This window comes from Garra rufa, chromosome 9 (assembly GCF_049309525.1).
Source record: "Garra rufa chromosome 9, GarRuf1.0, whole genome shotgun sequence".
Lineage (NCBI taxonomy): Eukaryota > Metazoa > Chordata > Actinopteri > Cypriniformes > Cyprinidae > Garra > Garra rufa.
In genome coordinates, this window is record NC_133369.1 from 51,105,004 (window position 1) to 51,129,858 (window position 24,855).

The following is a 24,855-nucleotide window of genomic DNA, read 5'->3' on the forward strand; positions in this document are numbered from 1 at the left end:
ATTCGCTCGTCTTCCGATTCCTCCCTTTGCCAGCTGCCTCTTTCTGAGTAACGCTGGCTCACAGCTGACCTCCGGGGCCCAAGTACGCCCTTCCCCAGCGAGCCTCCTTGCACAGACAATGTGCAAGTCCAGGGAGGACGAGGAGTAAGTCTGTTGGTTGCGCTACAACAATGGCCCACCCGGACTCAGGTCTTAGTAACCGTTCCCTCGCGGCAGTCCCTCCCTGTAGGGCACGGTATGACACCCCAGACCTCTCCGGCCTTCACAGACCGTGATACAACTATCACTCAGTACCGAGCTCCCCTACTAGGCAGGCTTGCGCACTGAGATGAGGTCTATTTTGCTGGCTTTCCACAGAGATACACGACTGCAGTAATGCTTCCCTTCCTGCAGGAGAGTTGAGCGCAGGCTGTCCCCTCGACTCTCCAAGTATATGCCGCTGCTTCGCCGCGTATCACATGCAGTAGATGGAGCTAAGTAGGCAAGCATTCACTGACCGTGAGGTTTCACAGAGGTGCCCAGAACGCACCCCTCACCCTCTTGGGGCCTTCCCGTCGTCTTCAGAGCTGCGGGACGCTCCAATTGAGCCATTGGCCTCAGTCGAGCTAGTATTCCTGTCATTAAGACAGCGCTCCTGACCGCCCTGGCTCCCGTCAAGAGGGCAGGAGACCTACAAGTTTTCTCTGTCAAGTAGCACCTCATACCCTCTGGGACCCCCCCGTCGCCTTTCAGGGCCGCGGGTTGCTCCTTTGGAGCCATGGGCCTCAGTCGAGCTAAAATTCCTGTCATTTAGACAGCACTCCTGACTCCCCTGGCTTCCTTTAAGAGGGTAGAATACCGACAGCCTCAGGTTCCTCAGAGGTGCTCAAAAAGACACACCTCATACCTCTTGGATCTCCCCGCCGCCTTTCAGGGCCATGGGTCGCTCCTTGGAGCCACGGGCCTCAGTCGAGCTAGAATTCCTGTCATTTAGACAGCGCTCCTGACTGCCCTGGCTTCCATTAAGAGGGTAGGATATCGACAAGCTGAGGTTCCTTAGAGGTGCTTAAAGCTGAGGTTCCTCAGAGGTGCTTAGAACGCACCTCATACCTCTTGGGACCTCCCCGTCGCCTTCAGGGCCGCGGTCGCTCCATTGGAGCCACTGGCCTCAGTCGAGCTAAAATTCCTGTCATTAAGACAGCGCTCCTGACTGCCCTGGCTCCCATCAAGAGGGCCTACAAGCTTCTCTGCCAGCAAAGTGTGTCGAGAAATTCGGCCCGGCGTCTTCCACGTTACCGTCGAGACCCCGGCCCAGTGCCCAAGGTTCCCACCACGCCTTTCCGCGATCAGGTGGTGAACCTGCAAGCTCTGCCCTGGAGGAGGCAGACCCAGCCTTGCGATGTCGTGTCGTTAAATATGTGAAACTTGAATCACTCGGCACTTCAGCCGCACCAAGCAGCTTCATCTGCCTCGGGATTCAGCAGAAAGGGAATGCTCCCCGAACTGAGGTTGGCTAAATGGGTGGTAGATGCCTTCTCCCTGTTATACTCAGGGACAGCTATGATCCTTGGGTCACGGCACCTCTCCAGCAGATGTAAAAACCAGAAGCTGCGGGCTGGGCGACACCCTACCTTCGCTTGGTTCTACAACCTTGCGCAGAGGCCGTTCTCCCGTGTCCTAACATGAGGACTCACAGGTGAGCGGGAAGACCGGCTGGTGTCGGTTTGCGGCGCCATTCCCACGTGGATCCGTGCGCTATTTCCCAGAATGTTCCCTCCGGCGAACCCTGGGTCCTCCTGCCCCGCAGTCAAGGCTAGACGCGGAGTAGTCCTGCACTGTGATCCTGCCTGGGTCTCCTTCGCCCCGCAGGTTGTGGCTTAGTTTTTATTATTCCAGCGGAGGAGACCGCTGTTTCCCTCGTGTATCCCTAAAAACCTTTATGGATATATTGAATTATTCTCATTTCCACATGTAAAGATTTCATGTGCTCCGCCCCCCCAACCCATGCTTCAGTACAACTGGCATCCCTGGAAGGGCCCCCTTATTGGGCCTCGGGGCGTTGGGAAGGTTACGTTACACTTCGCCTGCCGGCACGTATACTTGTCAGCACGTGAAGTTGTTGCGTAACGCGGCGTCAGGGTCGTGGCCTTTTCCATAGGGCTAGTTCCCATGTAACGTCGAAGTGATTCGACTGAAGGGGAACGTCTAGGTTACGAAGGTAACCCACGTTCCCTGAAGGAGGGAACGGAGACGTTACATTCCCCTGCCACGCCCCTGGCGTCGCGCTGACGCCGGCTTGACGGCTCTTCAGCGAAAACCTGTTTGAGTGATGCGCGCCGCCATCTTATATACCCGTATGTACGGGGGAGTGGCCGACGCGCACGTCCACTCGCCAATTTGCAATTGGCCTTTTTATATAAGGCTCAGAGATGATCGGTCTCTCAGGCGAGATCCCATGTAACGTCTCCGTTCCCTCCTTCAGGGAACGTGGGTTACCTTCGTAACCTAGACGTTAGTGAGTGAACTATTCCTTTAATATAGGTTCTTTCCAAACTGGGATTCATGGGTTGATAAAAACCTAATAATTAATTCAAAAATTACATTTAAAGATTAAAGACAATACAAGAAATACTATTATTTTATCAGTATTTTTGCAGAAAAGCAGTGAAAATGCCAAGACTTAAATAATGTCACAATGCAAAAAAAGCATAATTTTATCCTTAAAAAACATATTTTCTTTGTTCTTTTTATTTTTATTTATTTTATTTTTTTTGGGCTGAATAAACTGTAAAATTGTTTTGTCAGATAACCTCAAGTGGTAACATCTAAATGAACTGGTTTTGTAAAAAAAAAAATAATAAATAAATAAATAAATAAATAAATAAATTAAATAAATAAATAAGATTTAATTAACCTGAATATATTGAGTTACACCAGGGTTTTAAAAACTGGGATTCATGAGTTCATAAAAATCCAATAATTAATAAAAAAAAAAAATTTAAAGACAAAAAAAAGAGATTACAATATTAGAAATACTATGGTGTATAAACACATTATTTGTAGATTAGTGTGATGTTTTTATCAGCTGTTTGGACTCTCTTTCTGATGGCACCCATTCACTGCAAAGGATCCACTGGTGAGCAAGTGATAAAATGCTAAATTTGTCCAAATCAGAAAAAGCATCATCTTAGATGGCCATGGGTTAAAAATGAAAAGTTTTGTTACTGAGTGAACTATTCCTTTAATAAAGGTTTTGCAAAAAAGTGATGCCACAGAAGAACCATTCTGGTTTCCCTGAAGAACAACCTTCAGTGAACAACCAAAGAATCTTTTGTGCTACTGAAAGGTTTCATGGAAGTTAAATGTTTTTTATGGAAGCACAGATTCCAATAAAGAACCCTTATTTCTAAGAATGTAAGTAAAAGTGGCTATTATTCAAGCGCATATGCTTCTATTTTACATTTACACATTTCCATGCATGCTGGGCATCTGTCATGGTGATGAATGTCTACTGATAACACAGAGCTGGTCAGATAACAGTACAAATGCTTTCTGATTCAAGTAAGCTTTTGACAAAGAGATAAAGAGTCGTCACATGCACACCCACACCCACACAAACAAGCACATGAATATTGTTACATTTTCCAGGACAATTTCCAGCAGCTGGTAAAGCTTTAGAATAAGGCTAAAGACTGTTGACATGAATCTGCAGCTTACAGTGCACTATGACTCCGTCCGTATGCTTCGGCTGGGCTTTTCAATCAGACACTGAGTGTGTGTTAGCCAGAGCAGCTGAAATCCCCCAACACACAGTGTGTTAATCTGCTCACAAACACGCGCTCTCTGTGTCTGTGTCTCTCTCTCTCTCCTCTCCAGCCTGTTTTGTGATGCCACGCTCAACAGCGCCTCAGGCCCCTGTACGCAGAGATGTCTGCTACCCCGAGTGAGAAAGACAGAATGAAAGAGGGAGAGAGACAGAGAGATTTAGAGTTAGTCTGCCCAGATATGAGCTCCTGCCAAACCTGATATTTTAAAGTCACGTCGCTGAAAAAACAAAAGCACAGTTTAATATCCTGATAGTTTTTTTTCATGCACGGCTGAATCTGATGAGAACACGTCCAGGTCACATTCTACCCCATAATAAAGCAAGATGATGAAAAAGGAGTAAAGAAATCATATTTTGCATAATGAAAGAAGCCTGTTTATTTATTTATTTCGCCTTGTGACATTTCGTGGCAAGAAATTCTCATTATTCCCAATGGTGATTCTCATGAGTGCAAAAGAGAATATTTTTTTTTCATTAAAGACAGATTAAAGACAATACTACAAATACTATGGTGTGTAAATATTATAAAATTAAAAATTAAAGAATATATCAGATTTTTTGCAGAAAAGCCATTCAAATGAGGCGATGGGTAAATAATGTCACAATGTAAAAAAAGGTAATAATATTAAAAAAGCTTTTTTTATACTTTTGATTTTGGTCTGAAATAAAGTTGTCAAATCTCAAGTGGTTACATTTAAATGAACTAATTTTTGGAAAAAAAAAAAGATTAAATCAACCTGAATATATTGAGTTACACCAGGGCTTTCCAAAGCGGGACAAGAAATGCTATTGTCTATAAATACTACAGAATAAAAAAAATGAAAGAGAGTCACAAAGCAACAAAACAACAACATATTTTTATCCTTAAAAAAGCTTATTTTCTTTGTTCTTTTTCTTTCTTTCTTTTGATTTTGGGTTGAAACAAAAGGCAAAAGTGTTTTGTTAACCTCAAGATGTTTTTTTTTAATAAATAAATAAAAATAAAAAAATCAACCTGAATATATTGAGTTACACCAGTTTATTTCTTTCTATTGATTCTGGACGGAAATTAACTGAAATAAAGGTTTGTCACAAAACCTTAAGTGGTAACATCTAAATTAACTGGTTTTGTAAAAAAAAAAAAAAAAAAAAAAAAAAGATTAAATCAACCTGAATATATTGAGTTACACCAGGGTTTTCCAAGCTGGGATTCATGAGTTGATAAAAACCTAATAATTAATTAAAAAAATAACATTTAAAGATTAAAGACAATACTATAAATACTATCGTGTATAAATGCTATAGATTAAAAATTGTTCGAAAATATATGTGACTCTGGAACACAAAACCAGTCTTAAGTCGCTGGGGTTTATTTGTAGCAATAGCCAAAAATACATTGTATGGGTTAAAATAGTTGATTTTTCTTTTATGCCAAAAATCATTAGGAAATTAAGTAAAGATCATGTTCCATGAAGATTTTTTGTAAAATTCCTACTGTAAATATATCAAAATGTAATTTTTGATTAGTAATATGCATTGTTAAGAACTTAATTTGGACAACTTTAAAGGCGATTTTCTCAGTATTTAGATTTTTTTGCAGCCTCAGATTCCAGATTTTCAAATAGATGTATCTCGGCCAAATATTGTCCTATCCTAACAAACCATACATCAATAGAAAGCTTATTTATTGAGCTTTCATATGATGTTTACATCTCAGTTTTGTAAAATTTAACCTTATGACTGGTTTTGTGGTCCATGGTCACATATAAGTATTTTTTTTAGTATTTTTATATACACTATTGTGTATATAAAAATGTACAAATATATCAGTATTTTTGCAGAAAAGCAGTGAAAATGAGAAGAGATAATGTCACAATGCAAAAAAAGGAATTTTATACTAAAAAAAATCTTATTTTCTTATATCTTTCTTTTGATTTTGGGCTGAAACAAACACTGTTAAAGTGTTTTGTTACATAACCTCAGGTAACATCTTAATGAACTGGTTTTGTTTAAAAAACTGATTAAATCAACTTTTTTTTGATCAAATATTGAGTTACACCATGTTTTCCCACGCTGGGACTCATGATAAAATAAAATAACATCTTTAAATAAATCAAAATATAGCACTTACTAAAAAGCTGAAATATCTTATTGGTCTATTTGCAGATCATGTGACCATTAACCAACATCAGAGAACCATAACATATAAAATATGTTGTTCAGTTACTGAACTTCAAATCAACATTCAGAGTACTTAAAGTACATTTTAAGTTCAGCTGGGGTTCAGCTGTTGAAAAAGTTTAAGAATCCCTAATATAGTATAGCACTCTACACAATACAGATTGTTTCAAAGCAACTTCACAGTAATAAACAAGAACATTTTGCAGTATTAATGTTGCAAACTTCTTCAATTATGAAACAAATATAATTTCAGCTGTAAAGCTGCTCTAAAAAGACAATAGTGTCATTATTCAGCTCAGTTTAATTCAGTGCTGATTCATTTGTTCATTACCAGTCTCAGTGTTGCAAAGTTCATAAGTTCATTAGTTACAAACCAAACTCATTTCAACTACAAAGCAGCTCTACAGAAGATGATAGCATCGTTATTCAGCTCAAAGTCAGTTCAGAAAAATTCACTTAATAATCTGCACATAATCTGCAAACTATTAAGAGCGAAATCAGACGTTCATAAACTTTCTGCCTTTCTTTTATACCTGACTTTCTCCCTCTGTTTTCTCATTCCTTTTCCATTTTACATCCCCTCCCCAATCATTCATACATGCTTAGAGGCTGTTCTGTTATTCTTTCCTAGTCTGTCATTAAACAAGAAAGCCCTCCACAGCCACAGGAAGTCTGCTCAGCGGACGGAGCCGATTGGCTATCGCACAGAATCAAGGAGCGGAGCCGACATCTGCTGGGACCAAAATCCAAAACCAGATAATTTACATACAGTTTGACCTTCCACACAGCCCTGTGTGTGTATGAGTGAGCGTTACACACGGGTTTCACAAAGCTATTTATCATTCTTTCATGCAGAAAGAGGGAGACTAGGGCGGAGGGGGTTGGACATGTTGCCGCTCTGTTGCTTCAGGCCGTTGTGCATGTGGAGAAATTTCTGAAATTACATCATATATCACACAGCGAACACACATAGTCATACACGCCCAGTCAATCAAACCACGCACGCAGACACTTCTGATAGATGGCTGAGGCGGAGAGATACTTTACCGGTCCCTGAAGAGAAACGCAGTCATTTCGAATTTAGAAATGTGTTATTTCGTGTCAGGATTCCCGCCGTTCTGTCGGGACGGAAGCGGAGCTATTGGGCAGCTGTGAAGGGAGACAACAAAAACAGCAAGAGCTCTGTGTGTATGATATGCTTTACTAAAACTTCAGCTGATCGGTCAGAGGAACGCAAAAGCCTCACAAAAGCACGCACACACATAGGATCATATTGTGCCCCTGAAAACCACCCCATGTCACCATAGGAACACGGCTTGTTTCCATGGTGACAACTGAAGTTTGTAATTATGACCCTGCATCAACAGGTGAGAGTCAATTACTGTCACCCCCCGTTCTACCCCTCTCTCTGACACACGCGCGTTCATGCACTGCCTTCTGTTGTTTCCAGCTTTTATGTGAGTGACTTCTTTGTGCTTTAAAAAAGCCCACAGATATTCCAGATGCCCAATCTAGCTGCCTTCTCTGGCTGAAGCTGCTCTGGGATCATAAAAATGACTTGAGATAAAAGCTTGACCCTGAACCTCTTTCATTCCTTCAATGCTATAAAGCCTACTGTATCATATTTGATGCACGATACGGGGCTTTGAATTACTAGCATGATGAAAACATTGCTGAAAAACCCTGCGGTATACAATTTTCATGCATTCTGCCATCAGATCAGAATCACAATACAATACCAAACAGCAGAGATTTCATCATAAAACTAAGCATTTGAATGTCATCTTATAAAGACCTATTATTGAAAGTCAGTCTTTGATGCATGTTTAGGAAAGTATGTTAAGTGCTCGTGAATGCACATCAAAGAATGACATTGAAGACACGGGAGATTTTTGTTTTCTTTGCACACAAAAAGTATTTTCGCAGCTTCATAACATTAAGGTTGAACCACTGATGTCACATGGACTGTTTTAACAATGTCGTTACTACCTATTTGGGCCTTGAATGTGTTAGTTGCATTGCTGTCAATGCAGGGTCAGAAAGCTCTTGGATTTCATTAAAAATATCTTAATTTGTGTTCCGAAGATGAACGAAGGTCTTACGGGTCTCGAAATTTCAACTTTATTCTTGAAACATTTAGACTTTATTCTTGTAATTTTGACTTCATTCTCTAAATATTTCAACTTTATTTTTGCAAATTCAACTTTATTCTTGAAATTTTGACTTTAATTCTCAAAACATTTGACTTTATTCTTGAAATATTTTGACTTTATTCTCGTAATTTTGACTTTATTCTCGTAATTTTGACTTTATTCTTGAAATTTTGACTTTATTCTCGTATTTTGACTTTATTCTTGAAATTTTGACTTTAATTCTCAAAACATTTTTACTTAGTTCTTGAAATATTTCGACTTTATTCTCTAAACATTTTGACTTTATTCTCTTAATTTTTACTTTATTCTTGTAATTTTTACTTCATTCTCGAAATTTCAACTTTATTCTTTAAACATTTTGACTTTATTCTTGTAAGTGTGACTTTATTCTCAAAAATTGTAGACTTTATTCTTTAAACATTTTTACTTTATTCTCATAATTTTGACTTTATTCTTGTAATTTTAACTTTATTCTTATAATTTTGACATTTTGACATTATTCTCTAAATATTTTAACTTTATTCTATTGTAATTTTGACTTTATTCTCAAAACTTTTAGACTTTATTCTTTAAACATTTTAACTTTATTCTCTTAATTTTGAATTCATTCTTATAATTTTGACATTATTCTCTAAATATTTTAACTTTATTCTCAAAAACATTTTGACTTTATTCTTGTAATTTTGACTTTACTCTTGAAATTTCGACTTTATTCTCAAAACATTTTGACTTAATTCTCATAATATTGACTTTATTTTCGAAACATTTCGAGTGTATTCTCTTAACATTTTGCCCTTATTCTTGTAATTTTGACTTTATTCTTGAAATATTTAGACTTTATTCCCATTAATTTGGCTTTATTCTCTAAATGTTTCTACTTTATTCTCAAAATCTTACGACTTTAATCTCATAGTTTTAGATTTTTTTTCTTTTTTAATGTGCCACTAAAATGCTGTTGTACTGATACCAAAATTACTGATGTCTCTATTGTTCTTTTTCCTCAAATTTAACCATTGACTTCAGCCATTCAACATTACAGTATAATTGAGAGCCATCAATTTTAACATTTATTAGACTTAAAAAAATTCTTCTTCTAATTTAAGTGAACTTAAAACAATCTTCACATAAACCCATTATTTTCCTGTGCCTTTCAGCAAGTAGGAAATATACAGAAATATACAAAAGTTATCAAAAACTAAACACTAAATTAAGTATAGATGAATCTTTAAAGCTATAAAAGTTATTGGTTTCATCTTTTTTCTTTTGTTCTTTGAATAACAGACATCACAGCAGCTGGGTTATTAGCTTACTTGGCTGCTATTACTTTAAGAGCTGCCACTGCTGAATGTGATGCACACCTCAAGAAAAAAATAGACAGAATGCCCCTGCATTAACTGTGTTAAATATCAGTACACCTGGAATAACAGTATCTTCTTCTGTTGTTTAGAAATAACATTATTTAAACTGTATTTGTTACATACTACATAACAGTATGTTAATGTGCTCCTTGTTTTGATAGCACAACCATGAAGACTTCTAAATGAAAACCACGATTTTGCCTAGCAGGATGTGTTTGACCAATATTCCTAACTTCCCTTAAAAAACTAGGTTGGTGAGTCTTTCAATTCCCACTTTCATTTCTAACCCTAAAATCTGACTGTTATTAAAGCCCTGAATTGCATATGGATATATCTACATTTTACATCAAAATTAAAGGATCAAGAAAAACTAATTTTTCAAAATTTAATTTGAAGTTTCGCCACAAAGCGATTAAATCCTTCAACAACCTGATCATTTTTTACATCTAGCTTTTTTTAAAATGTACCTTTATGTCAGAAATAAAACTAAATATCACAAGAGAATATCATCAATATTCTCAGAGGATATGAAGCATGTGGAGTGACCATCTCCCTCAGCTCTGTCAACAGCGTTATCTGCGCCTTACTGCGGTAATATCACCTCATTCCACACAGAAATCTCCCCAAATGTCAAATAAATGTCACATCTAGAACTTGCGTGTCACCTGACTGATGTGCACGATCTGGATTTATATCTGGATGCCTCTAAATGCTCTACCTCTGAAAAAAGAGAAAGAAAATGAAAAATGAGTTCACTTAATAAAGCAAAGAGAAATGCACAGGGACACAGGTCTATGTAGTCTTCTGTGATATATGTGACAGCTATCATTGCATTTCAATATGTCTATGCAGATATGAATGCTGATGTCCCCAAATGGTCTGAAAAAGAGCGATGAGCACATTTGCATATACACGTTCTCGTTCTTCTTTTTTTCTCTTTCTATGTTTTACACTCACACATACACACACAAACAATGCTGGAACAGCATGAAATAAGCAGAGCATGCTGGGATTTTTTTTTGTTCACTGCATACACGGGAGAATGCTTGAGAAGACTTTCATTAAAGGCTTTAATCCATCAAGGGTTTTTAGCTGAAGGATTTTTTTTTGAACACACACACATACACACAGGTGACATCTATGCATGCCTACAGTGCTAAAGCTAACATTTACACATTTCTATCATCTTATCACATGCTGTCTTTGCATTTATCAGCTCCTACAAACAAAGTCTTGGTAAACAACCAAACACACCCAACCATTAATCCAACCTATCTTTCTTGGAAGCCATTTCAAACAAAAGCCAATGTAACCACGGAAACCTCAGGGTTCCACTCTGTGCCCTGAGAAAACAGCCGCTGCTCTCCAAACATCTGCTGGTGCGGATATATATGCACATATTGATCGAGTGAGTGATCCTTTATAGGGCTTATTCTGTTTTACTTATTTTTGTAGGTAAATTGTTAAATCACATAGTACATGTTTACATTTTCTTTCCATTGAAGTACATTTAATATATTTTAGATTATTATTTACCTTTTTTTCCCCAATATATGAAAAATATATTTCCCCGAAATGGTTTACAACATAATTTTGAATGAATAAATGACTGAATGTATAATTTTTGAATTAATAAATGGATAGATGAATCATTTTTGAATTAATGAATCAATCAGTTATTTTTGAATAAATGAGTGCATGTATAATTTTCGAATAAATGAATGAATGCATAATTTTTTAAAGAATAAATGAATGAATGAATGAATGAATGAATGAATTAATTAATTAATGCATCATTTGTAAGTGAAAAAATGAATGCATTGTTTTTGAATGAATGAATGACTGGATGTATAATTTTTAAACGAATGAATGCATATTTTTTGAATGAATAACTGGATGTATAATTTTTGAATGAATGAATGCATAATTTTTGAAAGAATGACGATGTATTTTTTTGTGAATGAATAAATGAATGTATTGTTTTTGAATGAATGAATGCATCATTTTTTGAATGAATGAATAAATGAATTAATGCATCATTTGTAAGTGAATAAATGAATGCATTGTTTTTGAATGAATGCATGAATGTTATGAATGAATGCATCATTTTTGAATGAATGAATGAATGACTGGATGTATAATTTTTGAATGAATGAATGCATCATTTTTGAAAGAATGACTGGATGTATATTTTTTGATTAATGAATGTATGGATGAATCATTTTTGAATGAATGAATGAATGAATTAATGAATAAATCAATGCATTACTTTTGAATAAATGAATGCATATTTTTTAAATGAATGAATGCATAATTTTTTAAATGAACGAATGAATGCATAACATTTGAAAGAATGAATGAATGAATGGATGAATTCAATATGCATCATTTTCTAAATGAATGAATGCATAACATTTGAACAAATGAATAAATTAATGAATGAACGGATGAATTCAATATGCATCATTTTCTAAATAAATGAACGAATTAATGCATAACGTTTGAAAGAATGAAAGAATTAATTCAATATGCATCATTTTCTAAATAAATGAATGAATGAATGCATTATTTTGGAATGAATGAATAAATGAATGCATTATTTTTGAATGAATGAATAAATTAATTAATGCATCATTTGTGAATGAATAAATGAATGTATTGTTTTTGAATGAATGAATGCATGAATGTTATGAATGAATGCATTATTTTTGAAAGAATAATTGGATGTATAATTTTTGAATGAATGAATCGATGGATGCATGGATGGTTGGATGAATCATTTTTGAAAGAATGACTGGATGTATAATTTTTTCAAAGAATGACTGGATGTATATTTTTTCAAAGAATGACTGGATGTATCATTTTTGAATGAATGAATGTATGGATGAATCATTTTTTAATTAAATGAATGGATCAATCAATGCAATTATTTTGAATAAATTAATGCATATTTTTTTGAATGAATGAATGCCTAATTTTTTTAATGAACATAATGCATAACATTTGAAAGAATGGATGAATTCAATATTCATCATTTTCTGAATAAATGAATGAATGCATTATTTTTGAATAAATGAATAAATTAATGAAAGAATTCAATTAATGCATCATTTTGAATGAATGAATTCATAATTTTTAAATGAATGAATGAATGATTTTTGAAAGCATGACTGGATGTACAATTTTGAATAATTGAATGCATCATGTTTGAATGAATAATTATTTTGATTGAATATATAATTTTTGAATGAATGAATGCATTTTTTAATGAATGAATGAATGAATGCATTTTTTTAAAGAAATGAATGGATGTATACATTTTGAATCGATGAATGAATGCATAATTTTTGAGGGAGTAAATAAATTCATAATTTTTAATCAATAAATGATTGCATAACTTTTTAATGAATAAATTAATCAGTTAATCAAACAATGACATTTGTGGAGAAATAAAATATGGGGTTCCTGCCCATTTGCTATGTACTCGCCATATCGAGTGTTAAGGGTTGTTGCGAAGGCTTACTTTGTATAAATTAATGTAATTTTATTCATGTCTGTAGCAGAAACAGTGTGCAACTAGTTATGCAACAAAGTTTTTAGAATTGCATGTTTGATCAAATCTCAAACCTTAGTGTGTGCAATAGTACAAGCGTTGCTTGTTAGTAACTTAAAACTGTAATACTGTAATTGTTGCTAAATCTCTCACTGGAGAGGCTGTCAAGGAGTTCTTTTCTCCCAGGATCCCAACTCCCCACATAAACAAATTATCACAGAGTTGAGTTACATTTGTCTCCATTAAACAATGACTCACAAACCTGATGAAAAATATAATGCATTGCACAACTCTAGCTATCAAAAACAGCCCTGGATATTGCATCATGCCTGAAGCAACACATCAGGGTTGTGCTTGCATGCTAATGGAGGTCTTTTCTTTGATTTGTAGACACATCAAACACCTCGAACTGTTTGGTTTCGTCATTTGGTTACAGCCATAGATTTGCACGGGGGAGTCAACTGTTTCAGTAGTCATGCATCTCATCTATATTAATGTGATTAACGTCAATGAAGAATTTCTAACAATCGGCTACACCCACTGTTACTCGTCAATGTCCAAATGAAATCTACATCAGAGGGTTGCAATGTGCAATTTATCTTCTCAATGAATGACAGAAACACATTAAGCTAAAGCTAATATGTTCCTTTCTTGATGTGATTATACAGTGATCTCTTAATTGTTTATGACAAACTGAGATGATTCAAAGTGAACACTAGCCTAAGCAAAGTCCAAGTCAGCATGCATTGCGTGTGTATGAGAACATCAGCGTGAATGAGCGAGAGATCTTCTCTCAGCATGTCATGGTTCCAGCGAACAAAAGGCTCATTAGCATGGTCATGTTCTCTGGAGAGAGGCAGAAAGAGAGAGAGAGACAGAGAGGGAGGGAGGAACCTGTGGGAATACTGTCTTTTCTCAGAGGACACTGCCTTGATGCAACGTCCTGACATACCCACCGCCCCAAAACCCCATCCCACCCCCACCCGCTACCAAACAGCAAACTTCAAACCCGCACAGCAACTGTTCTAAAAATAAACCTTCACACTAACAGACTTCTAATCATCATTAATTCATCTAGTTCATGGTGTTCATTAAGTCCTCAAAGATCTGGTAATAAATCGCCATTTGTGGTAATTTTTTGACTTTTGATTGTAATTGTAATTAAACTACAGTGGACTCACCCACTCACTTTTCATTAAATCCTTTAAGCTGCTAATATGAGTCTGAATCTAATAGCATGTATCTTTGAAACAGTTCTTCACGCTAGCAGCTTGTTGTGTTTATGGAGTGCACTAGAATATTTTTACACAGTTATGCAGTGCACTAGAATCATACGCAAGCTGTTCTTTATAGAATAGCAATATAAAGATTATATTTAAATATAGCGCACTATCAGTTTGTTTTTAGTTGTAGTTCATTTTGTAGCCATGTAGCACACTAGCATTTCTTTATAGAGGGTTTGCACTTAGGTCATGATTTGGTTACCTGGATGTGAACAACAGCATGGATTGCACGGTTATTGTACTACTGAATACATTGTTTGACTAAATTATGCTGTCTAAACCACAGAAAAGAATGTGTGGAAGCTGCTAAATCATATAGAGAAGGACTTAGTAAGCAGGAAAGGGCACAATATTTTGATAAACTAAAGTTAATAGGTGGTAAAGATACGTACGAGCAGTATTAATTAAGATATTAGTCTAATATTTCATCTACCTGACCTGAAAAAATAAGAACAAACACGAATGTAGTCAAGACTCTTGCCCTGGAAATCCTGGTTCAGTTTGGCCAACCACAAATGCCTGTTTTTTGCACTTTTCTCCTTGATTTGTTATAACTTTATAGTAGCAGTTTATAGTAGCCTATTTCAAATGTTTTTCCCGGTCCGACCGACTAGTACAGCCCAAAACATGAGAATAACTGATCATTTTCAGCAGCAATAATCAGCAAAATATGTAAGATTTGTTCGGTTCAGTGGCGCTGTTTACGTTCAGTGCCGCCAATATTGAAAGATACTAGCAGTTTGTTTTTAGTTATGAAGTGCACTGACAGGTCTTTATAGTTACGTTCTGCACTAGCACATGGACTTTTGAATTACGGCTTCACGTCGTGGCCACATCAACCCCTTGGGGATGCATTATTTTCTAATAACTCAATAGACAGGAGTTAATTATTCCCCTTATACTATGGTTACCACACATCAAGAGATTGCCTGATGATGTATTTCAAAACATTTGTCAAGTTTTTGTCCTTAAAACTAGCCTGGGTTTCCCCCATACTGCCTTGCGCAGCGCGATTTTATTCATGCTGCTAGTCTAGTCTGGAAACCATGGACCTAATTTTCACCTAAGATAGGGAACCAATCACAGAACGGGGAGGGAGCAGCAAGACGATGACGCCTTCTATGCGACTCACCTAAGCAGTTTGTTAATAACTATGGATCCAGCAATGGCAGCAGACGCGAAGTTATCTTTCGATGCAGCCTCACACCGTGTCTACACCGGACGCGAGTGACGCGACAAATGACATTAGAACCTATTATGCTGTCTACACTGGATGCGGCGTGGGGCGGCAAATCCCCGACAGTAATCTGCTGACGTGTTCTATTTATGACGTGCTCACACAACGTTTAAATGATTTGCAACGGTCGCCTTGTCACGTCCAGTGTAGACAGACTTTAGCTGTTGCGGCGCGGCAACTGTCGCGTCCGGTGTAGACACGGTGTATAGTATTTAGAACGCAAGTTTAATTTGAAAAAAGAGCAACTTTTGGCGTTCGCTCTACATACGTACAGGCGCATTTGATAGACATTCGTATCGCCCAATAAACGGCTCTGGGCATTTGTAAACCACGCCTCAAATACGAGAAAATGAACATGTGGTTCCCAGACCACGAATCATGACGAAGTCATAACGTGGTCTGGCGTAAGCCAGGCTACCTTAAAACGCTATTGTGAGTAGAATTCATTTCTTACGTATCTGATCCAATGCCTCTGTTGCTAATTCCAAAACGTAAGGGAGGCTGGAGCCGTTGATAGTAATAAAATTATTAACACAGCTGCAAGAGAGAGAGAGAGAGAAAGAGAGCAATTAAGTGTGTGTGAATTAACGTTACCTAAGTCTGTGCGTCTCTTAACAGTGTTCGGCAGCAGCGTTTCAACTAATAGGGAAACTGTACTTTCATTTTCTTCTAAAATAGCACTGTTATTACCTCGCTAGTGAGAATGTCATGTTTCTTGAGTTGCTACACTATTTGACCTATAAAATCCAATCAGATTCAAGCATTCAACAGCCACAAAGTATAGGAAATGTTGTTTACGAAAAAAAATAAATTTGAGTTTATATCTCAAAATCATGGCTTTATTCTTGCAATTCCAAGATTATATCTCACAATTCAGATAAGAACAATCAGCTCGTCATTCTCTCTTTTCCCCTCAGCTCAGAATCATGAATTTATATCCAGAGCTGGGTAGATTACTTACAAATTGTAATCCGTTACTGATTATACAAAATTATAGTTAGTAACTTAATCCACTACATTACACGTTTTAGGTAATATAATCAGACTACTTTTTGATTACTTTTAGATTACTTTTGACCACTTTTGATTTAAATACGATAATATTGTACCATATTGACAAAAAATTGATAATGATACGAACATTGACATACAGGGAGTTATGAGTTTAATGAAAAACTCATAATTAACTAAATCATAAATAATGTTAAATTAAAATAATTTCAAAATCAATAAAATAAAAAAACATACTTAAAAATGAAATATTTGTTTGCCTGCATATCATGTGACCAACGTCAGAGAACCAATGAACATCCAAATGTGATAATTATAAAGAATTTTTTTTTTTTCAAATCTCTGGAGTATTTCAAGTAAATATATTAAGTGAAAGAGGATCAGAAGACAAAAAGTTGAAGTGAATTTGTGTATTTTATTAAATTATAATATTCTGTGTGAATATTATGTAGATCTATTGTTTAAATCAAATTTATGCTTTAAAAGAAGGTTAATCATAGCAGGTTAAAGCACTAGTAGTTTGTTTTAGTTATGTAGTGCAGTAACAAATTGTTATAGTTATGTAGAACGCTAGTAGGTGTTTATAGTTATGTACCACATCAAATTTTAAGGAAAGGAAAAGGAAAGGATGTGACGTGTGGCCAAGTATGGTGACCCATACTCTGAATTTTTATTCTGCATTTAACCCATCCAAGTGCACACACACAGTAGTGAACACACACACACACACACCGTAAACACACACCCAGAGCAGTGGGAACCCATATTGCTATTGCAGCGGTGCCCAGAGAGCAGTTGGGGGTTCAGTGCCTTGCTCAAGGGACTCACCTCAGTCGTGGTATTGAGGGTGGTGAGAGCTCTGTACATTTACTCCCCCCACCTACAATCCCTGCCGGACCTGAGACTCGAACACGCAATCTTCGGGTTACCTCTGTCTCCCACAGATGCTCCAGGTATACGCTGTAAGTTTTTTTAGGAGGGGTGTACAATGACCTAAAAAACATATGTACACAAACAGATTCCAATCATTTTTTGTACAGTGCTTTTCACAATACATAGCCTATTGTCCCTAAGCAGAATGACAAAGAAACCCCCTAAGATGGTAAGAACATTGGGAGGAACTAAGACTTGTTGGGGAATCCCACCTCTTTCATCCAACTGGCATATGTCTAAACAATTTCATACAAAGCATCCAAACATATGTACATCTTAAACATAGATAAAAGGAACAAACAGAACCTCCCCTGAACAAATTCACAGTGAGATTAGCACGGCAAGAGTGTGAAGCACGAATGTGCCTCACACGTGTGTGTCTGTCACATTAAAGGTGTAGAGCACATGTTTGATGAATGAGCAGTCAGCATAAAGCTTGCCTTTCATTGTACAAAAAAAGTGAAATAAAACAAAATAAGTCTGCATATGCAATCATATTAAAACTAAACATTTAATTCCAAAATGGATCTAAAATCAAGTTGCTGTGAATAAAAAGGAAAGACAACAAAGAGTGAGAGAGAGAGAGAGAGAGAGAGAGAGAGAGAGAGAGAGAGAGAGAGCAAAGAAAAGACCTGATATCTCTCCTAGGCTGTCTGTGATCTTTGCAGCTTACTTTGGTAATTACCGTGAATTTCAGGTGTAAAGTTTCACACATACATACTTGCTTATTAATGTACAGAGGTCAAATCTGTGCGCGTGAGAGTGAGGAAGAGAGTGATATTATATGTGTGTGTGCCGTGTTTTATGCTAATTGTGCAAGAGATGGATGTGCAGCGCAGGTAACAACCTCCCTTGGGTACTACCCTTAAAATGTGTGTGTGTTTGAGAAAGAGAGAGAGACACTGGTAGAGTATGTTGTCTCTGCACATATTCAAGGAAGACTGTGGGAAAATAGTGTTACTGTGTTGTCATAAAACTGATAAATGCTGACTTTGTGCTTCTGTTCCACCTAGAGTCTTGCCACACACGAAACGCTGCAAAACAAACACAACCATACATGAAATAACAAAACACTGGGAAGACAAATTCACACAAAAATGATCAAAAACCACCGTGGTTTTACCAAAAGGGTATTTTTTAAATACATATCATGATATTAATAAAAATACCCGTACAAAACCTACGCAGTAAACCTTTAGAGCCGCAGAATCATTAGTATTCACATAATGTAACACCTTCATTAATGTATAATATTATTTTGTTTCCAGTGATGCAGAAAAATCTGGTTATAGCATTAATTGTTAATCCATTCAGCTCGTTAAAACGCAGTTTAATTAACGATATAATCAGTGGAGCAGGGCACCAAAGTCTGATATTATTAAGCTTCTTAATTCTGTCGTCTCATTAAGGTAACGTGTTGTTTTTAATCTAATTACAAAAGAGACTGAAGCCATCATTAAAAACAGACACACACTAGAGAGCGAGAGAGTCTGTGCGTTCTCGAGTCTCTTATTTGGTCGACTTCAGTTGTTGTTGCGGGCGAAGCTCTTAGCAAGTGTTTGTGCGTTCAGGCTGATAAGTTAATTGAGACCTCAGTGTGTTTTTTCATAGCTTAAAAAAAGGATGGTCACTTTGATTTTAGTGCTGAACACTAAAATCACAAGAATGATCTCAGCAGCTCAGAATTGCTTACCACCTTGTCAACAAGCAAGTGATGTGATGCAACAAAGAGCCCGTTATAATTCATGAAGCTGTCTACACTGCATTTTTCAATACATTTTGTTCTATTTTTATAGCATTTTGCATTGACTGCATTTAATAGGTTCAAGCATTCTTTCTTGTTACCAAAGTTACTGTAGAAAATAATCAAACAAACACTTTTACTGCTGGGAAATATACATTTGTCATTAGTTACACACTAACATGTGGTGCCAAACTCGCTAGCCTGTAATGAGTGACATGCTAATTAACCCTGTTACCCACTGTGGATTTTTTTTTTTCAGATCCTTTTCTGGAGGATTTCCTTGTAATTACCATATTTAGTAAATTGTTTCTTGCTAAAAATAATAACATCAGCAGTGTTGTTGTTGTTTACCAAAACCGAAATGAAAACTACTAAAAAGAGTTTTTGTTCATTTAAATGAGCCTATAAATATATTAATAAATAAATTAGCCTAAAATAGCTAATAAATTAAAATGTAAATTAGACATTTAATTAAACAAACAAAATATTAAATTAATAACCAAATAAATTAAAACCGAAATAAAAAGATATAGATTTGAGTACAAGATAGGTCTATTTCAGCAAAAAGTGAAAGGCTTGAAATTGTAAATGCATATATCTGCTAAAACTTTATTTTGACAGCTTTTACAGCAGAGGTATACTAGCACATATACCTCAAAGCTAACAGAAAAACTATTTAGTTTGAAGTAAAGCCACAAAACTTTAAAGCCACAAAAAAAGTTTTGATTTCATGGGGTTTTAAAAGAGTTTCAAATCCTGTTTGGGCTCCATTTGTGGAAAGTGTCAACCGCAGATACATAAGAAAGAAAGGCAGAAGCGAAAGAGAGAAATCGCTCATTCGTCCCATCATCAATTCCAGCACGATGACTGGATGATGTACAGAGCTGATGTTTCTCTCAGGTAACTAAGACCAGCTGCTTCTTCTCCATTTAGCCTCAAGCGTTCTGTGACAAGGAGACACAATACCTGCCAAACAAGCTTTTAATTCAGTTCCGTTTGGAGGCAGAAGAAATGTCAGGAAAAGGGAGAGCGAGAAGGAAAGATTCCTCTCTGTATGAGGGGGAATAATTTCATTTACCACATCCAGACACCCTGCAGAGACTGGAAGCCGTCGGGCTGTTTCGTGCTATTTGTGTGTAATGTGTGTGTGGCGAGTATGTAGGTGGCGAGTTCTATATTGGACTGTTCTGAGCCTCAAATCGAGAAGTTCTCACACGCTGTGCTAAATCTGTCTGTTAAATAACACTGAACACACAATCAGCCCGAGAACCAGAACAGCAGGATCATCCCCAGTCGAGACACATGACACAAGGAGACAGATCCAGGATCTGCTCGTCTCGCACTGGGAAAAACTCAGCCATTATAGCACTATAGCATTAAGACTGTTCTGGAATCAATAGGGTAGCACAAAACATAATTACTGAGTGGCCTGATGGTGATTTGCAGAGGATTTGATTTATTGGAAGGGTGGAAGATGGTGCCATCATGTTGCACTTATGTTGCGGGAAGGTTTGTTGAAACCAAATGGAAACATTTGGAATAAAAAAAACTGAGGAAAACTGAAACTAAATACATCTTTATGACTTCCAAACTAACTGACATTAAATAAAATGGCCACAAGTTAAATTTATTTTGACATTTGGTATATTTTTATAGTCAAAAGTTCACATACACCTTGCAGAATCTGCAAAATGTTAATTATTTGACCAAAATAAGAGGGATCATATAAAATGCATGCTATCTTTTTAATTTAGTACTGAGTTGAATTTATAAAAATGACCCTGTTCAAAAGTTTACGTACACTTGATTCTTAATACTGTGTTGTTACCTGAGTGTGTGTTTTTTTTTTTGGTTTAGTGATAGTTTTTCATAAGTCTTGTTTGTCCTGAACAGTTAAACTGCCCACTGTTCTTCAGAAAAATCCTTCAGGTCCAAATTCTTTGGTTTTTCAGCATTGATGTGTATTTAAACTCTTTCTAACAACGACTGTATGATTTTGAAATCCATCTTTTCACACTGAGGACAAATTAGGGACTCATAAGCAACTATTACAGAAGGTTCAAATGCTCACTGATGCTTCAGAAGGAAACACTGTGCATTAAGAGCTAGGGGGCGAAAACTTTTGAACAGAATGAAGATGTGTACATTTTTCTCATTTTGCTCAAACATCTTTTTTTTTTTTTTTTATTTAGCACTGCCCTTTAGATCCTACAGAAGATGCTTACATGTTTCCCAAAAGACAAAATAAGTGAAATTTAACCTGATCTTCAAATTCAAAAGCCCCCCCCCCCCCCGATTGTTAATGCATTGTGTTTCCTTCTGAAGCATCAATGAGTGTTTGAACCTGTAACATCTGTAATAGTTGCATATGAGTTTTTTGTGAAATATGATAGGATAATATGATAATAGAGTGATATAATTCACAAAATAATAATAATAAGGTCATAAAATGGAGTTTGAAACCAACATCACTTGATCACTACTAAAAAAACTCTTCTGGTTCCATACCCTTTTGAAAACCTCCTTGAGGTGGGAAAATAGCCGTTTAGACCCAAACCAGTGTCTTAACAAAGCTACTAGTCTAACAGGAAGTGATTGGACCCCATTTCCTGTCTTGGTCTTGAGATAACATTGTATCCAGCTGCAAGAGCACTTCCTGTCTCTCTCACTCTATGTGTGTCCCTGAAGCTCCGTCTTAAGAACAAACTAAAAATAATCCACAGATGCTTTGTTCATCAGCTGTCCTTCTTGAAGAGGTGATGTCAGACCAGCAATTAGTTCAGCACAATGGGATAAATATAGCTGGGGGTCGAAGGTAAAACTCTCATGAACAGCAGCAGTCCCGCTGTGGAGGGCTTCCCCTTCTGCCTGAGCATGAAAAATCCATAAGACAAATGAAGGAACGGGGGAAGGACGTTAGAAGGACTTTAGAGAGAGAGGTAAACGCTCTTCCTCTCTTTCTCATGACATCCTAACCGAGCTGGAATCGTCTTTAAGTGAACGTGAAGGCCTCTTAATGAGCCGTGCCGACCGTTCACCATCGTTAACCTGGTTAAAGCACGTCACCCAATGCGTTAGAGACAATTTCAGAAAATCAGAGGACTGAATGGAAACGCTTATTTAATTCAACTATGGGTCAACTGGTTGAATTTATCAAATACAATGGGGTAAAAGGTCGAAGTGTTCTAGTGAAAAAGATTCTTTCATCACAAAATATATTCTAAGTAAATAAATTTTATTTAAGGAGAAAATAATTAATTACTCACTCTCATGTTGTTCCAAACCCATGAACCGTTTGCGTCCACTCTTGTGAGAGCTGTGGAGACGGACAAGGAAGAGAAGAAATGATTAATAAAGTTGTCATTTTAGTCGTTACTTCACAAAAAGTATTCTTGTAGCTTCATAAAATTAAGGTTGAACCACTGATGTCACATGGACTATTTTATCAATGTCCTTACTACCTTTCTGGGCCTTGAACGTGTCAGTTGCGATACTGTCTGTGCAGGCTCAGAAAGCTCTTGGATTTTATCGAAAATATCTTAATTTGTGCTCCTAAGATGAGCTAATGTCTTACAGGTTTGGAACGATATGAGGGTGAGTAATTAATCACAGAATTTTCATTTTTGTATGAACTGTCCCTTTCAGATGAATTTCAGAACGTTTTATTATTAGGTACATCCCCTTTTACATTTATAACAACAGAACTTGAGTTCACAAATGAAATTAGACTTTACAATTTATGTTATTCAGCATTATTTGAATAGCTTAGAACTTAATTCACCTAAAAATGAAACTCATTTACTCACTCTCATGGCATTTCAAACCTATATGACGTTTGTTCTTTTACAGAACATAAGCTATTATTTCAAACATTGGACCCCTTTGAACTTCTTCTGCTTTCTACTGTACAGACATGAATTGTCTTTTCCTTCAGCCTGAGGCTTTTGGTGTGAAAGGGCTTATACATTTTATATTAAAAACAAACAAGCAAGACCTGCCTAGATTAAAAAAAGAGTAACGCAAAAGTAACGCAACACATTACTTTCCATAAAAAGTAACTAAGGAACGTAATTAGTTACATAATTACTATTTTAGGGAGTAACGCAATATTGTAATTCATCACTCTAAAAAGTAACTTTTCCCAACGCTGCTTGTAATTAGATTTATAGATTTTAAAACACTTGTAATTAGACCACAGTTACATTATTGATTACGTAATAACATGTGACCATGGACAACAAAACCTTAAGGGTCTTAAGGGTCAGTTTTTTTTAATTGAGATTTATACATCAATGTTTACAATATTTGGCCGAGATACAAATGTATCTGAGGGTGCAAAAAAAAAAAAAATCTAAATATTGAGAAAATTGCCTTTAAAGTTGCCCAAATGTAGTTCTTAGCAATGCATATTACTAATCAAAAATTAAGTTTTGATATATTTACGTTAATAAATTTACAAAATACCTTCATGGAACATGATCTTTACTTAATATCCTAATGATTTTTGGCATAAAAGAAAAATCTATCATTTTAACCCATACAATGTATTTTTAGCTATTGCTAGAAATATACCCTTGACTGGTTTTGTGGTCCAGGGTCACATATTATTCACACAATAATTATAAATTATTCATAAATGATTGATTCTCCCTAATTTTTCTTTTTCATTGTTTAAATTTCCCTTACTAAAATAACCAACCACCTACTATACGTACATTCAGAAAGTCTTCTAGTTTTGTAGACATTCACACAAAGACTAATCTCTACTCAGGAGACAATAATTACACCAAAAATTGAGAGGCCACACATCATTTGACCACTGGATTTACAAAAATCATTTAAAATTTAAGAAGTGTTTCCTCAACATTTGTCAACACATTCATTTTTATTTGAATTATCACACAATGTGATGTTTAATTACTATGTCTTTAGAAAGCTTTTGTCTTTCAAACACATTAAAATGCACAAATTCAGTTCTTTTTTACATGTTATGCAGGGATTTTCAAACTTTTTTGTCAGCCGAATCATTTTCTCCTAATAAATGTAACTGTACTTGAAGAGCCCCTGAGATGTTAAGGCAATGAGTTTATAATTAAGCAACACATTTGCATATTCACAGTTCAAAAGCAATCTAAAAGTAACAAAAAAGTACTCTGCTTATATTAACTAAAATGTTTAATGTAATGGATTACAATTTTTGTCATATACTTAAAGAATTAGTAACAGGCTACATTTTCTAAGTAAGGAATGTTTGTCATGTTTTCAATGCGGCCGGAGACTTTGGATCGCTCTGTAACTCTCAACGCTGACTGATCATCTCCAGATAACATTTAGATGTGTGAGTATGTGAAAGGTTTGTATTTGGCTCATGCGTCTTGTCTGTCTATATTAAGCATCGTTTTCTTCCGCCCGAGCATCATTTATCCTCTGCCACAGCCATATAACCGCATATGTGTGGGGAATCTAGTCTGTCATTTTTCATGGTACGAGGCACAATAATCACTCACACTAATGTTTCTGTATGTACACACAGTCACGCACAAAATAGGCTGTGCTACGGCGAATCGATGGAAGTCGGAAATGTGGTTTTACTATTCATGCATGTCCTTAAATAGCTG

The 24,855-nt window shown here is 36.2% G+C and overlaps 1 protein-coding gene across 1 annotated transcript in view; it reads left to right on the forward strand.

Annotated features, from left to right (window-relative positions):
- LOC141343293 (neuropilin-1a-like) overlaps nucleotides 1–24,855 on the forward strand; it is a 78,883-nt gene that overhangs the window by 30,584 nt on the left and 23,444 nt on the right. The gene's annotated exons all lie outside the window — the stretch shown is intronic.